Genomic DNA, 22,213 nt, shown 5'->3' with positions numbered 1-22,213 from the left:
TAACAGCAGTAGCTTATAATCTGTTGAATAAAATAGGAATTAAAAAGTCCATACTGATATGAATGAATAAGACAAGGCTCTTACTTACAGAATAATGCCAAAAAATGTTGCAAAGATGGTGGACTTAGAAAAACCGTTCTATGATTATCATATGGTTACACATGGTAACCACTTTAGTAATAACTGATTCAGGCAAAAATCACTAATGGACGCTAAACCTAGTGGGTAAAAGTTTGACGATTATGGATATTCATATAGTTTCAAAGTATTTTCCCACTGAACACTAATTACAAAGGGGGAAAGAGCCACTTTAGAGTGGAAAAGCCTGGCGGACTTCACCTGAATTCAACGATCAAAGTCAACATGAACAGTAATGGGTCAAATCACCCCTACATATCACCTGATTAGGTTCCAGGACAAGGATACATCATTATTACTTCTGTGGTATTTCTGCAAAAGCTGTATAACTTAATATAACTATGAAGGAACATCAGACAAATTCAAAATGAGGAATATGTTACAAAATAACTGGCCTGTAACCTTAAAAATTATCCAAGTGGTGAAAGTGAAAAGCTAAATGCTACAGTTTGAGTATGTTCTCTTCAAAATTCTTCAAAATTCATGCTGAAATTTAATCCCCATTGTGGTGGCATTAAAAGGCATTAAAAGGCCTTTGGGGAAGTGGTTAAGTGATGAGGGCTCTGCCCTCATGAATAGATTAGTGCCTTCTGAGAAGGCTGGAGGGACCTAGCTTAGGCCCTTTTTGCTCTTCTGTTCTTCTGCCATATGAGGACATGGCATTCCTTCCCTCCAGAGAATGCAGCAACAGGGCGCCATCTTGGAAGCAGAGAACAGCCCTTGCCAGACACCATTCCTGCTGGCACCTTGATCTTAGACTTCTCAACTTCCAGAATTGTGGGAAATAAATTTCTATTCTTTATAAATTACCCAGTAATCCAAGGTATTTTGTTATAGCAGCTCCAAAGGACTGAGACACTAAACAAAACACAAAACCTAAGGAACCTTTTCAGATTGGAGAAAACAGAAGAGACATCACAGATGGATGCTAAATTCAGACATACCTCAAAGATATTGCAGGTTTGGTTCTGGACTACCACAATAAAGCAAGTCACACCAATTTCTTGGTTTCCCAGTGCATATAAAAGTTAAATTTACATTATACTTTTGTCTATTAAGTGTGCAGTAGCATTATACCTTTAAAATGTACTGACTTTTATTTAAAAATATTTTATTGCTAAAATATATGAACAATCATCTGAGCATTCAGCAGTTCATAATCTTTTACTGGTAGAAGGTCTTGTCTAAATGCTGATGGCTGCTGACTGATCAAGGTGGTGGTTGCTGAAGTTTGAGGTGCCTGTGGCAATTTCTTAAAATAAGACAACAATGAATTTGGCTGCACATAGATGGACTCTTCGTTTCATAAAAAAATTAATCTGTAGCATGCAATGCTGTTTGACAGCATTTTACCCACAGTAGAACTTACTTCAGAATTGGAGTCAATCCTTTTAAGCCTTGCCACTGTTTTATTATGTAAAGAATATGCTGATGGAATATTCTACAACATTCACAGTGCCATTTCAACAATGTTTACAAAGCATCTTTACCAAGAGTAGATTCTATTTCAAGAAACTACTTTCTTAGCTCATCCGTAAGAAGCAACTCCGCATCCATTCAAGTTTGATCATGAGATTGCAGAAATTCAGTTCCATCTTTAGGATCCACTTTTAACTCTCCTTCTCTTGCTATTTCCACCACATCTGCAGTGACTTCCTCCACTGAAGTCTTGAACCCCTCAACATCATCCATGAAGGCTGGAATCTACTTCTTCCAAACTCCTGTTAAATGTTGATATTTTGGCCTCCTCCCATGAATCACAAATGTTCTTAATGGTATTGAGAACAGTGAAACCTTTCCAGAAGGCTTTAAATTTACATTGCCCAGATCTATCAGAGGAATCACTACGTATGGCAGCTATCGCCTTACGAAATGCGTTTCTTAAATAATAAGACTTGAAAGTTTAAATTTTAACTCCTTGATGTATGGGCTGCAGAACGGATGTTGTGTTAGAAGGCATGAAAACAACATTCATCTCCTTGTACATCTCCAATAGAGCTCTTGGGTGACCAGGTGCATTGTCAATGAGCAGGAATATTTTGAAAGGAGTCTTTTCTTCTGAGCAGTATTTCTCAACAGTGAGCTTAAAATATTCAATAAACCATGCTATAAACAGATGTGCTGTCATCCAGGCTTTGTTGTTTCATGTCTAGAGCAGAGGCAGAATAGATTTACTATCATTCTGAAGGTCCTTAAGATTTCGGGGATGGTAAATGAACACTGGCTTCAGCTTACAGTCACCAGCTGGACTGGCCCCTCACAAGAGTCAACCTATCCTTTGAAGTTTTGAAGCCAGGAATTGACTTCTCCTACCCAGCTATGAAAGTCCTAGATGGCATCTTATTCCAATAGAAGGTTGTTTTAGGCTGGGTGCAGTGGCTCATGCCTGTAATCCCAGCACTTTGAGAGGGCGAGGTGGGTGGATCACCTTATGTCAGGAGTTCAAGACCAGCCAGGTCAACATAGTAAAACCCCATCTCTACTAAAACTACAAAAATAAGCTGGGCGTGGTGGTAGATGCCTGTAATCCCAGCTACTTGGGAGGCTGAGGCAGGGAGAATTGCTTGAATCCAGGAGGGCAGAGGTTGCAGTGAGCCAAGATTGCACCACTGCATTCCAGCCTGGGCAACAGAGCAAGACTCTGTCTCAAAAAAAAAGGGGGGGGGGGCTGGTTTTTTCTGCATTGAAAAATCTGTTGTTGAGTGTAGCCACCTTCATCAATTTTCTTAACTGGAACTTCTTGATAACTTGCTGCTGCAGCTTCTATATGAGCACTTGTTGCTTCACCTTGTACTTTTATATTATGGAGATGACTTCTTAAACCTCATGAACCAACCTTTGCTAGTGTCAAACTTTTTTTCTGCAGCTTCCTTTCCTCTCTCAGCCTTCATAGAATTGGAAAGAGTTGGGGCCTTGCTCACTCTGGATTAGGTTTTGGCTTAAGGGAATGTTGTGGCTGGTTTAATCTTCTATCCAGACCTCTAAAACTTTCTCCATATCAGCAATAAGGCTGCTTTGCTTTCTTATCATTTGTGTGTCCACTAGAGTGGCACTTTTAATTTCCTTCAAGTACTTTGCCTTTGCATTCGCAACTTGGCTAACTCTTTGGCTCAGGAGGCTAGCTTTCAGCTTATCTCAGCTTTTGTCATGCCTTCCTCACTATGCTTAATCATTTCCAGTTTTTGATTTAAAGTGAGAGACATGAGACTCTTCCTTTCACTTCAACACTTAGAGGCCACTGTAGCATTACTAATTGGCCTAATTTCGATGTTATTGTATCTCAGGGAATAGGGATCCCCAAGGAGAGGGAGACAGATAGGGAAGGGCTGGTTGGTGGAGCAGTCAGAACACACACAACATTTATTAAGTTCACCATTTTATATAGATGTAGTTTGTGTTCTCAAAAAAATCACAATAGTAACATCAAAGATCACTGATCACAATGTAAGAATTAAAGAAAGAGGAAAGAAACATGAAATGTGGCTCAACAGTTAAGGACAGGTTTATTTTAGAGAAAACAAACCTGAGAGGGGCTTCTGGCCAAGTTAGGTCAGAGAGCCCTTCTCTCTTACAGACTAAGTATATTTAAGGGTTTTGGAAAGGGGGGCTTGTCATAGGTTTAGAATGTTTCTATGTGAAGGAAAGTTTATTGCAGGGTTGGAGTGTCTCTGGTCGGAGGGGAGGCTCTCTCAGGGTTTGTATGTTTCTGGTCAGAGAGGGGTTTATCTTAGGGTTGGGATGTTTCTAGTTATGCTGACATTAGCCATTAGGCTGATGTTTTGGGGCTGGATTTAGGTGGTTTTTAAAGAGAACTTACAACGGTGGTGTTTTGATCAAGATGGCGATGCTCCTGCTCTGTCACACAAATCATCCTAACAGATATAATAATGAAAGCAAATAATGAAAAAGATTGAAATATTTGTTGGAATCACCAAAATGTGACCCAGAGGCACGAAGTGAGCACATGCTCTTAGAAAAATGATACTGACAGACTTGCCCAACCACGGGGTTGCCACAAACCTTTAATTTGTAAAAAACAAACAAACAAAACAAAACAAAAAAACACAATATCTGCAAGGTGCAATAAAGTGAAGTATAAAATGTGGTATGCCAGTATGATCCTGGATTGAATGATTGAGCTGTAAAAGAAATTATTTGGATAACTGGGGAAATTTGAATAGAGTCTGTGGATTAGGTGGTGGTATATGATGTTAAGTTTTCTTATTCTGATGGTTATAGTATGCTTATGCTGTAGCGTCTTTGTGAAAAATATACTCTAGCATATTCAACAGTGGAGGACATCACGCCTGCTGCTTACTGTAAAAAAGTTTAGAAAAAGAACAAATTTTAGTATAAATGATATAAATATAGCATATCTATTTGAGAGAGAGAATGATACGGAAATGTGCTCCAATGTCTACAATCAGGAAATCTGGGTGAAAGATATATAGGATTTCTTTGTACTGTTCATGCAACTTTCTGCTATTTTTGAAATTATTTAAAGTAAAATAGTAAAACGAAAATAGACTATGGGATGGCAACTTAATTATATCCGTGTGGTGAAATATTACACACATTCAAAAACCACATTTAGTAAATAACATGAGCAAATACATTTTCTTAAGAAATCAGTATATAAAACTATATGTGTAATATGGCTTAACCTGTCAAAACATGTGCCTAAGGGAAAAAGACATAAAGGAAATATATGACATGTAAAGATGGAATTATCATCAAATGATGCTAATTCTAGATGATCATGGGAAGTTCTTGTATTTTTATTTTGGATTTTTTTTTTTTTAATAAACGTCTCCAGGTGTCTGGCTCTTTTAAGAAGAACAAAATGTTATTCTACAAAATGAAACCAACAATGAGTAAACTGGAGGCTTGAATACAAGTGTTCTCTCCATGCTGGGGAGCATTTTCCTGACGCCATCTGAAGCCTCAGAGTAGAAATCTTGTTTCACAAAATTCAAAGCTTCTGTTCTTACACCTGATTCCTCGGGAAACTCTTTTCTCCTACTTGTATTAACCAATTCAGCTGTGAGGAGCAAAGGAGATGGGGACTCTGCCCTTAGCTGGGCTCTGAAGGTGCGTATTTTAGCACCGGCTGAGAACTGAGTTAGCTAATCTTCAAAGAGGCTGCCTGCCATCCCATTCAACAACATAAAAAGCAATTTGTTTACGGGGAGAAAAGCCATTTCAACATGAAAATTGGTTTCACGACAATATGCCTGATAAAACGGCACATGAAAGAACCATTGGTCGGCCTCTCTCCCCTGGGTCCCCCCACAACCCCCGCCCTTACGCTTTCTTTCAGAACTGTCACCATAATGGAAAAGGAAGTTATTCCAATGGAAAAACATGCTGGAACACATTTTACCTCTGGAGTAATGGACCAGGACTACCCACGCATTCAATGAAAAACAAAATATTTGGTCATTCTGCTCCTTCTACCTGAACGCATTCGAAAGCTTGCAATGCCATCATCTAGTGTTCAACCTCAAAAATTCATCCTTGACTCCTTCCCTTCTTGTTGATGGTACCTCCAGCATCCAGAGTGGTGTGTCAAAGACATCACGTCTAATCACGCTTCGCTTCAGCTTCAAATTTCTCACTGGCTCCCGTTCACTCATTCATTCAACAAGCAGGTTGCTATTCCACACCAGGCCAGAGCCCATGGGCATCCGGCAAGGTCACATCCATCCCCTCTTTGATGTCCCAGGCGCTTCCAGAACTGGGTCATGTACACCTTCTTCTAAGCACCTCAGCCCCATGCCTACCATCTTGTAAGCACCTCGGCCACACCCACCCTCTTCTACCCACCTCAGCCACGCCCAACCTCTTCTGCCCACCTCCACCATGCCTACCCTGGGTCTTCTACTCATCTCAGCCACGCCCACCCTCTTCTACTCACCTCAGCCACGCCCACCCTCTTCTACGCACCTCAGCCATGCCCACCCTCTACCAACTTCAGCCACACCCACCCCTCTTCTACCCACCTCAGCCATGCCCACCCTCTTCTACGCACCTCAGCCACGCCCACCCTCTTCTACCCACCTCAGCCATGCCCACCCTCTTCTACGCACCTCAGCCATGCCTACCCTCTTCTACCAACTTCAGCCACACCCACCCCTCTTCTACCCACCTCAGCCACGCCCACCCTCTTCTATGCACCTCAGCCACGCCCACCCTCTTCTACCCACCTCAGCCACGCCCACCCTCTTCTATGCACCTCAGCCATGCCCACCCTCTTCTACCAACTTCAGCCACAGCCACCCCTCTTCTACCCACCTCAGCCATGCCCACCCTCTTCTAAGCACCTTGGCCATGTCCACCCCCTCAGCCATGCCCACCCTCCTCTACCCACATCGGCCACGCCCCTTTCTAAGCACCTCAGTCAAGTCTACCCTCTTCTAAGCCTCTCATCCACGCCCACCTTCTTCTAAGCACCTCAGCCATGTCCACCCTCTTCTAAGCTCCTCGGTCACCTCCACCCTCTAGGAACCTCAGTGCTCTGCCCCTCCTTAACCCACCCTACAGAGCTGATGGCTGTATTTGGAGCAGGCCTTCACTTTCAGGACTATATACTATGTTGCTACTTCCCTTATCTCTCTTTGCAAATGACAAACACCTATTTATTCTTTCAGATTTACTGAGTCAGGTCTCCTACGAAACCCTCTTTAGGAAGAGGGAGAAGAGGCCCCTCTCCTCTGTAATCTCGTTGGAATATTTCACCACTGTTGGGGGAGGTCAGGAAAGCATGCTCAGAAGTGTCCTGTAATCTCAGCAATTTGGGAGACGGAGGTGGGAGGATTGCTTCAGGCCAGGAGTTTGAAACCAGCCTGGGCAACAAAGTAACACCCTGTCTCTGCAATAAATTTAAAAATTAGCTGGGAGTGGTGCTGAACACTTACAGTCCCAGCTACTAGGGAGACTGAGGCAGGAGGATCACTTGAGCCCAGGAGTTCAAGGATGCAGTGAGTCATGATTGCACCACTTCCCTCCAGCCTGGGTGACAGAGTGAGACCTTGTCTCAAAATAAGAGAGAGAGAGAGAGAGAGAGAAGAAAGAGAGGAACAGAGAAAGGGAGAAGGAAGGAAGGGAGGGAGGGAGGGAGGGAGGGAGGGAGGGAGGGAGGGAGGGAGGGAGGGAGGGAGGGAGGGAGGGAGGGAGGGAGGGAGGATGGAAGAAGGGAACAAAGGAAGCATGCAGCCGGAACCAGAGTCCCACCTCCTTCTGCTGTTCCTGTGGACCTGCCCAGACAATTTTAGCACACGCAGCTCTACAGTGAGACCCACTCAGAGGAAATCTTGTTGAAAGTATTTCCCTCTCCCTCCTATCAAAGGAAGACAAGGGTAGAAGCCCCCTCGGGGATTACACCCCAACCTTGGCAGGCAGGGTGTGGCCAGTCTAGGCCTATCTGGCCTATGTCTGTTGAATGGTAGGATAAATGAATGAACAGAGGCAACCCTGGTTGGCTCTTGAGTGGTGTGAGCTGGTCCTGTACCCAGATACTGGGGTGGCCTTGGCAGGGCCCTGGAACCAAATGAGTGTTCAAGACAACCTCCTATCGGAGCTCATCAACTTCCAGGACAGGAGAGAATGTGTCACTGCCTCTCTCATGCACAGTCCTGGGGGAAAGCTGGCAAGTACATCAGGGCTGTGCCTGCCTGTCCAGCCCAGGGCGCTGGGGCCTTGTTCTGCAGTCCTGTGGCAGCTGGTTCCCCACCTGGGAGGAGGAAGACAGCCCCATTCTGAATGTCTCTAAAACAAAAGGTAGAAGATACTAGCCTCCTAGTGTGGACCATGGCAGACTCAAGCTATAGCAACTCCATGGGCTAAGCATGAACTGGTGCTGCGCTGTCCCTCAACCCAAGGCCAAGGTCACTGGCTCCAGCCTCTCTGCGTCCTGAGAAAAGTAGCAACAATTATCCAATAGAAAAATTAATCTCACTGGATGCAGTAGCTCATACCTGTAATTCCAGCAATTTGGGAGGCTGAGGTGGGAGCATCACTTGAGCCCAGGAGGTTGCAGTGAGCCATGATTGCACCACTGTACTCCAGCCTAAGTGACAGGGCATGATCCTGTCTTAAAAAAAGAAAAAGAAAAGAAGGCCAGGTGCAGTGGCTCACACCTGCAATCCTACCACTTTGGGAGGCTGAAGCAAGTGGATCACCTGAGGTCAAGAGTTCGAGACCAGCCCTGGCAACGTGGTGAAACCCAGTCTGTACTAAAAATACAAAAATTACCTGGGTGTGATGGCACTTTCAGACCACCAACCCTTCGGCTGGGCCTATGCACGTGTCCCAAAACAACCTTTTGTGTCCGAGGGATCAAAACTCCACCCTCAGATGATGCTAACATCACCATTTTTTTTTTTCAAGACGGAGTTTCAATCTTGTCAATCAGGTAGGAGTGCAATGGTGTGATCTCAGCTCACTGCAACCTCCGTCTCCTGGGTTCAAGCGATTCTCCTGCTTCAGCCTCCTGAGGAGCTAGGATTACAGGAATGCATCACCATGCCTGGCTAATTTTTGTATTTTTAGTAGAGACACGGTTTCACCATGTTGGTCAGGCTGGTCTCAAACTCCTGACCTCAGGTGATCCTCCCACCTTGGCCTCCCAAAGTGCTGGGATTACAGGTGTGAGTCACTGTGCCGGGCCAATATCACCACTTTCTACAGATGGGCCCTATGACAAAACATGAGGCTTGATTACACCTGCACAGTGATCTGTTTTGGATGCTTGTCCCCTCCACATTTCAGGTTGAAATATGATCTGCAGGGGCGGTTCCAAGATGGCCAAATAGGAACAGCTCCAGTCTACAGCTCCCAGCGTGAGCGACGCAGAAGACAGGTGATTTCTGCATTTCCAACTGAGGTACCGGGTTCATCTCACTGGGGACTGTCGGACAGTGGGTGCAGGACAGTGGGTGCAGTGCACCAAGCATGAGCCGAAGCAGGGTGAGGCATTGCCTGACCCGGGAAGCGCAAGGGGTCAGGGAATTCCTCTTCCTAGCCAAGGGAAGAAGGGACAAACGGCACCTGGAAAATCGGGTCACTCCCACCCTAATACTGCGCTTTTCTGACGGTCTTAGCAAACGGCACACCAGGAGATTATATTCCGTGCCTGGCTCAGAGGATCCTACACCCATGGAGCCTCACTCATTGCTAGCACAGCAGTCTGAGATCGAACTACAACGTGGCAGCGAGGATGGGGGAGGGGCACCTGCCATTGCTGAGGCTTGAGTAGGTAAAAAAAGTGGCCAGGAAGCTCGAACTGGGTGGATCCCACTGCAGCTCAAGGAGGCCTGCCTGCCTGCCTCTGTAGACTCCACCTCTGGGGGCAGGGCATAGCTGAACAAAACGCAGCAGAAACTTCTGCAGACTTAAATGTTCCAGTCTGACATCTTGGAAGAGAGTAGTGGTTCTCCCAGCACGGAGCTTGAGATCTGAGAATGAACAGACTGCCTCCTCAAGTGGGTCCTTGACCCCCGAGTAGCCTAACTGGGAGGCACCCCCCAGTAGGGGCAGACTGACACCTCACATGGCTGGGTACCCCTCTGAGATGAAACTTCCAGAGGAACGATCAGGCAGCAACATTTGCTGTTTACCAATATTCACTGTTCTGCAGCCTCCGCTGCTGATACCCAGGCAAACAAGGTCTGGAGTGGACCTCCAGCAAACTTCAACTGACCTGCAGCTGAGGGTCCTGACTCTCAGAAGGAAAACTAACAAACAGAAAGGACATCCACACCAAAACCCTATCTGTACGTCACCATCATCAAAGACCAAAGGTAGATAAAACCACAAAGATGGGGAAAAAACAGAGCAGAAAAACTGAAAATTCTAAAAATCAAAGTGCCTCTCCTCCTCCAAAGGAATGCAGCTCCTCACCAGCAACGGAACAAAGCTGGACAGAGAATGACTTTGACGAGTTGAGAGAAGAAGGCTACAGACGATCAAACTTCTCCGAGCTAAAGGAGGAAGTTTGAACCCAACGCAAAGAAGTTAAAAACCTTGAAAAAAGATTAGACGAATGGCTTACTAGAATAACCAATGCAGAGAAGTCCTTAAAGGACCTGATGGAGCCGAAAACCATGGCACAAGAACTACGTGAAGAATGCACAAGCTTCAGTAACCGATTCGATCAACGGGAAGAAAGGGTATCAGTGAAGGAAGATCAAATGAATGAAATGAAGCTAGAAGAGAAGTTTAGAGAAAAAAGAATAAAAAGAAATGAACAAAGCCTCCAAGAAATATGGGACTATGTGAAAAGACCAAATCTACGACTGATTGGTGTACCTGAAAGTGACGGGGAGAATGGAACCAAGTTGGAAAACACTCTGCAGGATATTATCCAGGAGAACTTCCCCAATCTAGCAAGGCAGGCCAACATTCAAATTCAGGAAATACAGAGAATGCTACAAAGATACTCCTCGAGAAGAGCAACTCCAAGATACATAATTGTCAGATTCACCAAAGTTGAAATGAAGAAAAAAATGTTAAGGGCAGCCAGAGAGAAAGGTCGGGTTACCCACAAAGGGAAGCCCATCAGACTAACAGCTGATCTCTCGGCAGAAACTCTACAAGCCAGAAGAGAGTGGGGACCAATAGTCAACATTCTTAAAGAAAAGAATTTTCAATCCAGAATTTCATAACCAGCCAAACTAAGCTTCATAAGTGAAGGAGAAATAAAATACTTCACAGACAAGCAAATGCTGAGAGATTTTATCACCACCAGGCCTGCCCTACAAGAACTCCTGAAGGAAGCACTAAACATGGAAAGGAACAACTGGTACTAGCCACTGCAAAAACATGCCAAACTGTAAAGACCATCGAGGCTAGGAAGAAACTGCATCAACTAACGAGCAAAATAACCAGCTAACATCATAATGACAGGATCAAATTCACACATAACAATATTAACCTTAAATGTAAATGGACTAAATGCTCCAATTAAAAGACACAGACTGGCAAATTGGATAAAGAGTCAAGACCCATCAGTGTGCTGTATTCAGGAAACCCATCTCATGTGCAGAGACACACATAGGCTCAAAATAAAGGGATGGAGGAAGATCTACCAAGCAAATGGAAAACAACGAAAGGCAGGGGTTGCAATCCTAGTCTCTGATAAAACAGACTTTAAACCAACAAAGATTAAAAGAGACAAAGAAGGCCATTACATAATGGTAAGGGGATCAATTCAACAAGAAGAGCTAACTATCTTAAATATATATGCACCCAATACAGGAGCACCCAAATTCATAAAGCAAGTCCTCAGAGACCTACAAAGAGACTTAGACTCCCACATAATAATAATGGGAGAATTTAACACCCCACTGTCAACATCAGACAGATCAACAAGACAGAAAGTTAACAAGGATATCCAGGAATTGAACTCAGCTCTGCACCAAACAGACCTAATAGACATCTACAGAACTCTCCACCCAAAATCAACAGACTATACATTCTTCTCAGTACCACACTGCACTTACTCCAAAATTGACCACATAGTTGGAAGTAAAGCACTCCTCAGCAAATGTAAAAGAACAGAAATTATAACAAACTGTCTCTCAGACCACAGTGCAATCAAATTAGAACTCAGGATTAAGAAACTCACTCAAAACCGCTCAACTACACGGAAACAACAACCTGCTCCTGAATGACTACTGGGTTCATAATGGAATGAAGGCAGAAATAAAGATGTTCTTTGAAACCAACGAGAACAAAGACACAACATACCAGAATCTCTGGGACACATTTAAAGCAGTGTGTAGAGGGAAATTTATAGCACTAAATGCCCACAAGAGAAAGCAGGGAAGTTCTAAAAATGACACCCTAACATCACAATTAAAAGAACTAGAAAAGCAAGAGCAAACACATTCAAAAGCTAGCAGAAGGCAAGAAATAACTAAGATCAGAGCAGAACTGAAGGAGACAGAGACAAAAAAGCCCTTCAAAAAATCAATGAATCCAGGAGCTGGTTTTTTGAAAAGATCAACAAAATTGATAGACTGCTAGCAAGACTAATAAAGAAGAAAAGAGAGAAGAATCAAATAGACACAATAAAAAATGATAAAGGGGATATCACCACCTATCCCACAGAAATACAAACTACCATCAGAGAATACTATAAACACCTCTACACAAATAAACTAGAAAATCTAGAAGAAATGGATATATTCCTTGACACATACACTCTCCCAAGACTAAACCAGGAAGAAGTTGAATCTCTGAATAGACCAATAACAGGCTCTGAAGTTGAGGCAATAATTAATAGCCTACCAACCAAAAAAAGTCCAGGACCAGACAGATTCACAGCCGAATTCTACCAGAGGTACAAGGAGGAGCTGGTACCATTCCTTCTGAAAGTATTCCAATCAATAGAAAAAGAGGGAATCCTCCCTAACTCATTTTATGAAGCCAGCATCATCCTGATACCAAAGCCTGGCAGAGACACAACAAAAAAAGAGAATTTTAGACCAATATCCCTGATGAACATCAATGCAAAAATCCTCAATAAAATACTGGCAAACCGAATCCAGCAGCACATCAAAAAGCTTATCCACCATGATCAAGTGGGCTTCATCCCTGGGATGCAAGGCTGGTTCAACATATGCAAATCAATAAATGTAATCCAGCATATAAACAGAATCAAGGACAAAAACCACATGATTATCTCAACAGATGCAGAAAAGGCCTTTGACAAAATTCAACAGCCCTTCATGCTAAAAACTCTCAATAAATTAGGTATTGATGGGACGTATCTCAAAATAATAAGAGCTATCTATGACGAACCCACAGCCAGTATCATACTGAATGGGCAAAAACTGGAAGCATTCCCTTTGAAAACTGGCACAAGACAGGGATGCCCCCCCTCTCTCACCACTCCTATTCAACATAGCGTTGGAAGTTCTGGCCAGGGCAATCAGGCAGGAGAAAGAAATAAAGGGTATTCAATTAGGAAAAGAGGAAGTCAAATTGTCCCTCTTTGCAGATGACATGATTGTATATCTAGAAAACCCCATTGTCTCAGCCCAAAATCTCCTTAATCTGATAAGCAACTTCAGCAAAGTCCCAGGATACAAAATCAATGTGCAAAAATCACAAGCATGCTTATACAGCAATGACAGAGAGCCAAATCATGAGTGAACTCCCATTCACAATTGCTTCAAAAAGAATAAAATACCTAGGAATCCAACTTATGAGGGATGTGAAGACCTCTTCAAGGAGAACTACAAACCACTACTCAACGAAATAAAAGAGGATACAAACAAATGGAAGAACATTCCATGCTCATGGATAGGAAGAATCAATATCATGAAAATGGCCATACAGCCTAAGGTAATTTATAGATTCAATGCCATCCCCATCAAGCTACTAATGACTTTCTTCACAGAATTGGAAAAAACTACTTTAAAGTTCATATGGAAACAAAAAAGAGCCCACATTGCCAAGTCAATCCTAAGTCAAAAGAACAAAGATGGAGGCATCATGCTACCTGACTTCAAACTATACTACAAGGCTACAGTAACCAAAAAAGCATGGTACTGGTACCAAAACAGAGCTATAGACCAATGGAACAGAACAGAGCACTGAGAAATAATCCACACATCTACAACTATCTGATCTTTGACAAACCTGACAAAAACAAGAAACGGGGAAAGGATTCCCTATTTAACAAATGGTGCTGGGAAAACTGGCTAGCCATATGTAGAAAGCTGAAACTGGATCCCTTCCTTACACCTTATACAAAAATTAATTCAAAGATGGATTAAAGACTTACACGTTAGACCTAAAACCATAAAAACCCTAGAAGAAAACCTAGGCAATACCATTCAGGACATAGGCATGGGCAAGGACTTCATGTCTAAAACACCAAAAGCAATGGCAACAGAAGTCAAAATTGACAAATGGGATCTAATTAAACTAAAGAGCTTCTGCACAGCAAAAGAAACTACCATCAGAGTGAACAGGCAACCTACAGAACGGGAGAAAATTTTTGCAATCTACTCATCTGACAAAGGGCTAATATCCAGAATCTACAAAGAACTCAAACAAATTTACAAGAAAAACACAACCCCATCAACAAGTGGGCAAAGGATATGAACAGACACTTCTCAAAAGCAGACACTTATGCAGCCAACAGACACATGAAAAAAATGCTCATCATCACTGGCCATCAGAGAAATGCAAATCAAAACCACAATGAGATACCATCTCACACCTGTTAGAATGGCGATCATTAAAAAGTCAGGAAACAACAGGTGCTGGAGAGGATGTGGAGAAATAGGAACACTTTTACACTGTTGGTGGGACTGTAAACTGGTTCAACCATTGTGGAAGACAGTGTGGCGATTCCTCAGGGATCTACAACTAGAAATACCATTTGACCCAGCCATCCCATTACTGGGTATATACCCAAAGGATTATAAATCATGCTACTATAAAGACACATGCACACATATGTTTATTGTGGCACTATTCACAATAGCAAAGACCTGGAACCAACCCAAATGTCCAATAATGATAGACTGGATTAAGAAAATGTGGCACATATACACCATGGAATACTATGCAGCCATAATAATGAGTTCATGTCCTTTGTAGGGACATGGATGAAGCTGGAAACCATCATTCTCAGTAAACTATCGCAAGGACAAAAAACCAAACATTGCATGTTCTCACTCACAGGTGGGAATTGAACAATGACAACACTTGGACACAGGAAGGGGGACATCACACACTGGGGCCTGTTGTGGGGTGGGGGGGGGGAGGGATAGCATTAGGAGATATACTAATGTAAATGACGAGTTAACGGGTGCAGCACACCAACATGGCACATGTATACATATGTAACAAACCTGCATGTTGTGCACATGTACCCTAGAACTTAAAGTATAATAAAAAAATTAAAAAAAAAATAAAAACCAACCAACCAACCAAACAAACAAACAAAAAAAAGAAATATGATCCACAGTGTTAGAGATGGGGCTTGGTAGATGATGTTTGGATCATGAATGGATTGGTGCCCATCCCACAGTAATGAGTTCACATCAAACGTGATTGTTTAAAAAAAAAAAAAAAAAAAAAGTCTGGGCCAGGTGCAGTGGCTCACTTGTAATCCCAGCACTTTGGGAGGCCGAGGTGGGAGGATCACTTGAGCCCAAGAATTCGAGGCCAGCCTAGGCAACATAGCAAGACCCCATCTCTACAAAAAAGGAAAAAAAAGGAAAAAAAGAAAAAAGAAAGAAAGAAAAAAAAATAGCCAGCTCTGGTGCCTGTAGTCCCAGCTACTACTTGCGAGGTTGAGGCAGGAAGATTGCTTGAGCCCAGGAGTTTGGGTCTGCAGTGAGCCATCATTGTGCCACTGCACTCCACCTTGCAGCCTGGGTGACAATGTGAGGACCTGTCTCAAAGAAAAGAAAAAAGAGGCTGGGCATGGTGGCTCACGCCTGTAATCCCAGCACTTTGGGAGGCTGAGGCAGGCGGATCACCTGAGGTCAGGTGTTCGAGACCAGCCAGGCCAACATGGCAAAACCCCATCTCTATTAAAAATATAAAAATTAGCCAGCAATGGTGACAGGCACCTGTAATCCCAGTTACTCAGGAGGCTGAGGCAGGAGAATCATTGGAACCCTGAGATGGAGGTTGCAGTGAGCCAAGATCATACCACTGCACTCCAGGCTGGGTGACAGAGTAAGACACCACCAAAAAAAAAAAAAAAAAAAAGAAGGAAGGAAGGAAGGAAAGAAGGAAGGGAGGGAGAGAGGGAGGGAGGGAGGAAGGAAATAATAATTAAAATGAGCCTAGCATCTCCTGCTCTTTCTCTTGTTCCCTCTCTTGCTCTGTGATATGCTGGTTTCCCTTCACCTTCTGCCATAAGTATAAGCTCCCTGAGTCCTCTCCAGAAGCAGATGCTGACACTATGCTTCCCGTACAGCCTGCAGAACCATGAGCCAAATAAACCTCTATTCTTGGCCAGGCACAGCGGCTCACATCTGTAATCCCAGCACTTTGGGAGACCGAGGCGGGTGGATCACTTGAGATGTCAGGAATACCAAACCAGCCTGGCCAACGTGGTAAAACCCCGTCTCTACTAAAAATACAAAAATTAGCTGGGCGTGGTGGCAGTCACCTATAATCCCACCTACTAGAGAAGCTGAGGCAGGAGAATCATTTGAACCCAGAGGTGGAGGATGCAGTGAGCTGAGATCACGCCACTGCACTCCAGGCTGGGTGACAAGAGTGAGACTGTGTCTCCAAAATAAATAAAATTAAAATTAAAAAACCCCTCTATTCTCTATAAATTACCCAGCCTCAGATATTTCTTTATAGCAACACAAAAACAGATTAACACACACAGAAACCCTGATTAGCTCACCTTTCCCACCCTCCCCTCACCGTTCCCCACACTTTAGACCATGCTGCCTTCTATCCCATAATACTCCCATTCCCTATTTTCAGGGAGGCAGATTTGAGATTTGTTCTCCTATCTCCTCACACAGCACTGCATTGTGAAATCTTTTCTCTTTTGCAAAAACTCATTACCACAGTGATTGGCTTCTTGCACATGGGCAGAAAGGACCTGGTCACTAACAGGCACTGCTATAGGAGTTACCAGGACAGGCCGGGCACCGTGGCTCATGCCTGTAATCCCAGCACTTTGAGACATGGAGGCGGGCAGATCACCTGAGGTCAGGAGTTCGAGACCAGCCTGGCCAACATGGTGAAACTCTTGTCTCTACTAAAAATACAGAAAAAAAAAATTAGCCAGGCATGGTGGCAGATGCCTATAATCCAAGCTACTCAGGAGGCTGAGGGCAGGAAAATCGGTTGAACCCAGGAGGCAATCGTCAGTGCTGCCTCCCACTTGGGGGACCCTTTCCAATGTGCTACCTTCTCCCACATCCTGCTCTCAGCCAGGGAACGTTCTGAATGTGCCTGCAAGACTAACCAGCTACCTTCCACCCATGTGCCTGCCCAGCAGATATCGTTTTTGTTGTTGTTGTTGTTGTTAGAGACAGGGTGTCACTCCATGGTGTAGGCTGGAGTTCAGTAGCACAGTCATAGCTCACTGCAGCCTTGAACTCCTGAGCTCAAGAGATCCTTTGATCTCAGCCTCCCGAGTAGCTGGGACTACAGGTGCATATCAGCACACCTGGCTATTTTTATTTTTTATTTTTATTTTTATTCTTTTCTTTTTTTCTTTTTTCAAGACAGAATCTCGCTCTGTCGCCCAGGCTGGAGTGCAGTGGTGTGATTTCGGCTCACTGTAACCTCCATCTCCTGAGTTCAAGTGATTCTCCTGCCTCAGCCTCCCGGGTAGCTTGGATTACAGGCACCCACTACCACCCAGCTAAGTTTTGTATTTTAGTAGAGATGGGGTTTCACCATGTTGGCCAGGCTGGTCTCGAATGCCTGACCTCAAGTGAGACGCCTGCCTTGGCCTCCCAAAGTGCTGGGATTACAGGTGTGAGCCGCCATCCCTGGTCTATACATTCTTTCCAAACCCAAAGCTATGAAGAGATTTCATAGGTCTCTGCCTCCCCTATGGGGAGACCAGGGTTCTCTGTGAAAACAAAACAAAACAGGATGTTCTGTTTATGCCAAGATGACTGTGGCTTCAAGGCCTTCCCTCTCACATCTGCACCCATTTCTGTTGGTGTCTGATTTCCTGTGAGAGCCCTAGAGAGCTACGATCTTCACATAGCTGGAGTTTGCATGGTGCGAGAGAGCAACACATGAAAGAGATCTTTCTAGGGCTTCTTCAGTCCATTAGCGTCTGATGACTAGTGACCAGTTTGATACAACCTATCTACCTGCCAGGAACCACAGGTCTCAGCAGTCCAGAAGCCCAGCAATAGGAACAACACTGAGGAATCCATGGTTATGGTCCTAGAAGCAGAAACTTGAGATGTTTCCCGGCCAAAGCTGGTGCACATTGCCCTCCAGGAAAATTCAGGTCCTCAGACTTCAATTCCCAGCTACCAGCCGAGAGAGAGGCACCAGAGAGGATTAGAGTTTTTCCTAGTTTTTCTTAGGTTCTAAACGTGACAGGAAGCATTCCCCAGGCTACAGACTTGTTCCTCTAGGCTGTACAAAATCTGATTCAGGTCTTTCCAAGCTGGGAAAGGTTATCTGAGGTCACTCCATGGGTGAGAAGAATAAACAACTCCAAATAAGGCACTGTTTGTCCCCAGACTGTTCCTTGCCAGTTGGACAAACACACTCAAATACAAAGCTGTTTTGTCAGTATCTGAGCTATGTCCCTTTCATGGCTGAGTATCAATCAAAGCAACCACTAGAACAGGGTAGAACCTCAGTGTTCACACTGGGCTCCCCCGGCTACCAGAATCAAGCCACTTTTCCTATAAATCAGTCACAAACAGTGAATGTTAAGACTGGCACTTCTTGCTTAGAGACCCAAATTCTGTTCCAAGAAGAGTATTTAAGGATCTTCCTCTAACACCCCTTGGCTGCAGCAATCTTACCTGCCAGGGGACATTATTACAGCAAGATCACACCTACGCGTGGGCTGCTCCACCAAAAAATATGCCCACTGTTCCAGTAGGAGAGATCCTGCCTCTCTCTGCCCTTGGGGAACCTCTAGGGCAGACATGGTGGCAGGATCTTGGTCAGAAATTGTCTACCTGCTGCCAGTACTGGATTTCTAGAAAGTTGTCAGCCAGGTGCATTGGCTCACTCCCGCAATCCCAGCACTTTGGGAGGTCGAGGTGGGAGGACTGCTTGAGGCAAGGAGTTCAAGTCCAGCCTGGGTAATATAACGAGACCTTGTCTCTACAAAATTAAAAAAAAAAATAGCCAAGGATGGTGGTATGTGCCTACAGTCCCAGCTACTCGGGAGGCTGAAGCAGAAGGATCACTTGAGCCGGAGTTCAAGGCTGCAGTGAGCCATGATTCGTCACTGCACCCTAGTCTGGCCAACAGAGTGAGAACCTGTCTCAAGAAAAAGAAAAAGAAAGAAGAAAAAGAAAGTTGTTAGAAAAAGCTCCTCTCTGAGTAAGGGGAGGTCTGTATGGCGCCCTGGCCTTTCATCCCAGGACATCCACTGGGTAGTTTCTGCCACTGGGCACTTGAAGGATGCTTTGAAGCACTCTGCCTAGTATCAGCCTGGGAGCTGGTCCTGGCTAACCTGAGCTTTGGTGGTTAGAATGATTTTTAAGTATGCCCAGTGCTCTTGACATGAGACTTTCATGTTTCCAAGGCAGCCTGAACCACTAACAATTCGCATTTCAGGGCAGTGGAGTGGACATTGGCCCAGAGTAACTTCTCTGTGAATTGGACACTAGGAGGGAGGTCTCCAAGACTGGATCCCATGATGAGATGTCCCTGCAATGGTGTTGGAAGCATCCCTTTTACCAGGAAAGCCTCAGGCTAGATCACAGAAGGCTGGGATTGGGAAAATAGAAATGGCTTCAACTCCTAGAAAGATAAAATAATGACCTAGGGCCAGACAAACTGCTTCTTTTACTAAGGAGGGAAGTAAAATTAAAAAAAAAAAATAGGGGCATACTACGGGATTGACACCTTGTCCAGCGTCATGCAAAATGCCTTGGCCAAGCCAAACTTGAACTTGAACTTAACTCTCAAAGCTCGCCATCTACATGTCTGACGACTGGCCCAGAAGAATTCATTTGCCGTCAGTGAAAGACTGGCCAAACATGCTTGATGAAAAGTCCTCAAATATCCCAAATTAGCCTCTGAAGCTCTAGATTATAGAAGCAGAAGGTAAACTCACATGGGTACCGTCTTGAGGATACCAATGTGTCAGCAACGTCTCTACACACCACTCTTATTTGCAAAGGGCACTGAACACCCGAGATGTAAATGGCCTGAGAAACCTTTACCCCCTTTTGCCCTGATATAACCACAGAGGGCCTCTGTGTCTCCCTCTACTAAAACTCAGATGTTGAAGTCCTAACCTCCAGCAGGGCTTTTAAGGAGGTTATGGGGTTAACTAAGGTCATAGGGTAAGGCTTAATCCAATAAGGCTGGTGTCCTTATAAGAAGAGGAAGAGAGCCAGGCCCAGTGTCTCATGCCTGTAATCCCAATGCTTTGGGAGGCTGAAGAGAAAGGAGGATTACTTGAGCCTAGGAGTTGGAGACCAACTCAACATAATGAGAGCAACATAATGAGATCCTGTCTCTACAATTTTTTTTTTTAATTAGCTGGGCATGGTGGTGTGTGCTTTTAGTCCCAGCTACTCAGGAGGCTGAGGTGGGAGGATTGCTTGAGCCCAGGAGTCAGAGGCTGCAGTGAGCTATGATCGCACCACTGCACTCCAGTTTGGACAACAGGGCATGATCATGTCTCTAAAAAAATAATGATAATTAATTAATTTTTAAAAAGAAAAGGAAGAAACACCAGGGATCTCACTTTCTCTCCCTGCATGCCCAGAGGGAAGGACATTTGAGGGCACAGTGAGAAATAACCATCTGCAAGCCAGAAAGAGAGGCTTCACCAGAAACCAATCTTGCCAACACCTTGGGCTTCCAGCCTCCAGAACAGTTAGAAAATATGTGTTGTTTAACAAGGTCAGGAGATCGAGACCTTCCTGGCTAACATGGTGAAATCCTATCTCTATTAAAAATACAAAAAATTAGCCGGGCGTGGTGGCGGGTGCCTGTAGTCCCAGCTACTCGGGAGGCTGAGGCAGGAGAATGGCTTGAACCTGGGAGGCGGAGCTTGCAATGAGCCGAGATCACGCCACTGCACTCCAGCCTGGGCGACAGAGCAAGACTCTGTCTCAAAAAAAAAAAAAAAGAGAAACAAAAAGAAAAAGAAAATGTGTGTTGTTTAAGCCACCCATTCTGTGACATTTAGTTATGGCAGCCTGAGCAGATGAATAGAGCTTCATTTGGAGTTCCAAAAGTGAGTGATCCTATTTGGCCAGACAGAGACCCTTTGTACTAGGGAGGGCTATAATGCCAACCAAGGGGCAATATATTAGTTTCCCATTTCTGCTGTAACAAATTACCCTAACTCTATGGCTTAAAACCACACAAATTTGTTATCCTATAGCTCTGGATGTCAGAGGTCCAAAGTGAGTCTTATGGGGCCCAAAGCAAGGTGGTAGCCAGGATGGTTCCCTCTGGAAGCTCAGCAAATAATCCATTCCTTGCCTCTTCCAGCTCCCAGACACCAACCATGGCTCCCTCCTCCACCTTCAATGCCAGCTGAATAGCATTTTTTCCTCTCTCTAATCTCCTGCCTCACTCTTATAAGGACCCTTGTGGTTACATTAAACCCACTCAGATACTCCAGGAGAATCTCTTAATCACATCTGCAAAGTCCCTTTTGCCATAGAAGGTAACATATTCAGAGGTTCCAAGGTTAGGACATGAACATCTTTGCAGGGGCCATCATTCAGCTAACACAGGCAACTAGTGGTCCAAAATCACCCAATGAGATTCTCTAGAAGAGGACAAACCAAGGAGAACCTGGAAGGCCATCAGGGTCCAGCAATGGACTTCCATGTTTAAGCGAAAAGAATGGCATGGGCTTACCAAATAATGGAAGATTGTTTTCCTAAGGAAACCAAGCAATAGAAGGATTATAGGCAAAACTGCTTGGATAGGACAGGACCAGCTGCTCAGAAAGGACCCCTGAATACAGAATACTGTGAAGAGCCCCCTGTATCTTCAGACCATGGTGCAAAGAGGCACTCTCCAGCAGCATCTGCCCAAATGTGGGCACCTGATGGAGAGTAGGCAGTCAGGCCCACAACACTAGGACCCAAGCCACAAAGCTTGACTAATGCTCACACTGACTGGCCTGGAGGCAAGACTCCATCACTGCCTCTGTGCCTGGAAGCCAGCACAGAGCCATCCCTTGGGGAAGGGCCCCATGAGTCCCCATGTCACCACCGTAGCGACCTACAGGCAGACCGTGGTGCAGCTCAAGCTGGGCATCCCAACATATTGGGCCATGCTCACCACCATCCAGACATAAGTGCCCTACTGGGGCAAAGTGTTCTGTTTGTATCATAATCTCCTCACTCTGAGAGATGCACCTCCTGTGGTGGGAGTGCTCTGGGGGACAGAG

At 44.5% G+C, this 22,213-nt stretch overlaps 1 protein-coding gene and 1 pseudogene across 9 annotated transcripts in view; both read right to left on the bottom strand.

Annotated features, from left to right (window-relative positions):
- Window positions 1–22,213, bottom strand: part of CALN1 (calneuron 1) — a 662,858-nt gene that overhangs the window by 348,229 nt on the left and 292,416 nt on the right. The gene's annotated exons all lie outside the window — the stretch shown is intronic.
- LOC129398202 (tigger transposable element-derived protein 1-like) lies at window positions 1,256–3,371 on the bottom strand (annotated as a pseudogene).

The sequence above is a fragment of the Pan paniscus genome, chromosome 6, assembly GCF_029289425.2.
Source record: "Pan paniscus chromosome 6, NHGRI_mPanPan1-v2.0_pri, whole genome shotgun sequence".
Lineage (NCBI taxonomy): Eukaryota > Metazoa > Chordata > Mammalia > Primates > Hominidae > Pan > Pan paniscus.
This window is presented reverse-complemented; position numbering and strand designations above follow the sequence as displayed.